Source organism: Nematolebias whitei, chromosome 15 (assembly GCF_014905685.2).
Source record: "Nematolebias whitei isolate Nwh7 chromosome 15, NemWhi1, whole genome shotgun sequence".
Classification (NCBI taxonomy): Eukaryota; Metazoa; Chordata; class Actinopteri; order Cyprinodontiformes; family Rivulidae; genus Nematolebias; species Nematolebias whitei.
The window spans coordinates 22230082-22232576 of NC_056512.1; the positions used below are offsets into that span (position 1 = coordinate 22230082).

The following is a 2495-nucleotide window of genomic DNA, read 5'->3' on the forward strand; positions in this document are numbered from 1 at the left end:
CTCCTCTCAAGTACAATTTGTACAAATATATGCATGTATGTCCAAAATGGCAACTTGAGGTAAGTTTTATTAATGTTGGATAAGTTTCAAAGTTAGAATTAAATTCTGCTAACACAAAACATGTTTCTTTTTATTCCTAGCTTTGAAGTGGAGATTAATGTGATTAATTTAAGTGATTGTTTAAAGTTGTTTTATATTTTATAAGGGGCAGATATAAGAATTTTTTTCTTCTTTCTGCACTCTTTTCATTCAATGTTTTCTTTTTGATGATTTTTTTTAAAAATTTGTTTCATTTAAATGAATGAATAAATTAATTAAATAAAATAAAATGTTAAATGGCTTCAAACACCTGCTAAGTTCATGGCATAAACCAACGTTCCTGTTTTTAGTATTTTACATCACTTTATAATGTAGCTGTTTATGTTTTTAATATATATAATTTTCAAATCATGTTTTTTATGATTGTCTACTGTTGTACTGATAAATATCTTCTGGAGGGTAAATTATATCTTGGCTGCAAGTATCGAGCTGAGAAATCCTTCGTTTTCTAGAACTGATAGTGGTTGGTCATTAATTATGATGAAGTTTAGCAACTTCTCTGTAAACATTTGAGCTTCATGGTTTCAGCGTCTTCTTCTTGTTCAATCCGAAGCAGGCAGCCTGATTTGGGGCAGCTGCGCTCAGTCTGTCCCTCCTCAGAGACGGGCAGACTGAGCGGGGCAGATTGGACGCGGCTGGCCGGGGTCGAGTCGCCTGTTTTGGGTTGAGCAAAGAGCAGCGCCCCGCTGAAGCCACGGAGCTTGAATGTCCATCATAAAACTAACTTTACCGCAGTTTAATGTGGCGCTATGGCTCTGCAGTCATTGCACGATGCTGTCTTGTTTTGTGGTGTTTAGTGTAAAATACTTCCACACAGCGGACATGTTTACATGAAAAGTTTGTTAACTGTTAGCCACAGTGCTGCTAACTCTGCCCTCACGTTGTAGCTGGCTGCAAACTATGAACTGGATTTCCTGAATGTGAGGTGGGTCTTATTACTCTGGGCTCATGAGACACGCCGCCGTTCAGGAAATACATTCCATAGTTTGAAGCCAACATGCATCATGGATCGGAAATATTAGCAGGTGGATCGGAAAATCCGATACGTAAATTATGCTGGTATCGGAGGCTGATACCGATACTGGATCGGATCGGCCCCATACCTAATACAGACTTTTTCCAAAAAAATTAGAATATCATGGAAAAGTTGTTTAACTTCTGTAATTCCTTTCAAAAAGTTAATATTTAATAGATGATAGATTCAGGGCCCACATTTTAAACGATTTAATGTATTTAATTGTTTATTTTCACATAATTTGGGCTTCCAGATCATGAAACCCACGAAAACAGGAATTCAAAAAATTAGAATACTGTGGAGACATCAGCCCACAAGATTTCTTAGTTTTTGCAGAAATAAAATAAAATTAGGATCGCAACAAATCAATCAAAATATGCTACTTTCAGATTTCCTTGATGCTTGCTGTCAGTTCTTCTTTGTTGTTGGTCTGGTGCTCCTCATGTTCCTCTTGAGAATATCCCATGGATTCTCAACGGGGTTTAGGTCCGGTGAGTTGGCTGGCCAGTCAAGCACTGTGGCATGGGCATCAAACCTGGTTTTGGTGCTTGTGGCGGCATGGACAGGGGCCAGGTCCTGCTGGAAGATGAAATTTGCATCTCCATACAGATCCTCAGCAGAAGGAATCATGAAGTCCTCTAAAACATTCTGGTAGACTTTTGAGGTGACCTTGGATTTAAGAAAGCAGAGTTTACCAACACCTGCACCGGACATTGCACCTCAAATCATGACTGAGTGTGGATATTTCACATTGAACCTCAAGCAGTATGGGTTCTGTTCCTCACCCTTTTTCCTCCAAACCCTTGGACCTTGATTTCCAAATTAAAGCCACACTTTACTTTCATCGGAAAAGAGGACCTTGGACCACTGGCCAATGGTTCAGCCCTTCTTCTCCTTGTCCCAGTTGATACGCTTCCTACGTTGGCTCAGGATCAGAAATGGCTTGATCCGAGGAACCCGACAGTTGTAGTCCATCTCCCGGACACATCTGAACGTGGTGTTTTTTTGAAGCTGTGACTCCCGCCTCATTCCACTCTTTCCGGATCTCTGCCAGATTCTGGAATCTTCTCGGTTTGATAATCTGCTGAAGCCCACGGTCATCTCTTTTGCTGGTGCATCTTCTCCTGCCACATTTTGCCCTTCCACTAGACTTTCCATTGATATGCTTGGACACAGCACTCTGTGGACAGCCAGCCTCCTTAGCTATGAACTTTTGTGGCTTATCCATCCTATGGAGGGTATCAATGATGGTCTTCTGGTCAGTTATGTCTGCAGTCTTTCCCATATTGAACCAAACTGAGACAATTGAACTGAGACAATTGAACCAAACTGAAGCAATCTAGTGACACCTGGGGAAACCTGTGCAGGTGCTTTGAGTTTA

The 2495-nt window shown here is 40.7% G+C and overlaps 1 protein-coding gene across 1 annotated transcript in view; it reads right to left on the reverse strand.

Moving 5' to 3' along the window:
- Positions 1-2495, reverse strand: part of LOC119422128 (ankyrin repeat and fibronectin type-III domain-containing protein 1-like) — a 40738-nt gene that overhangs the window by 12721 nt on the left and 25522 nt on the right. The gene's annotated exons all lie outside the window — the stretch shown is intronic.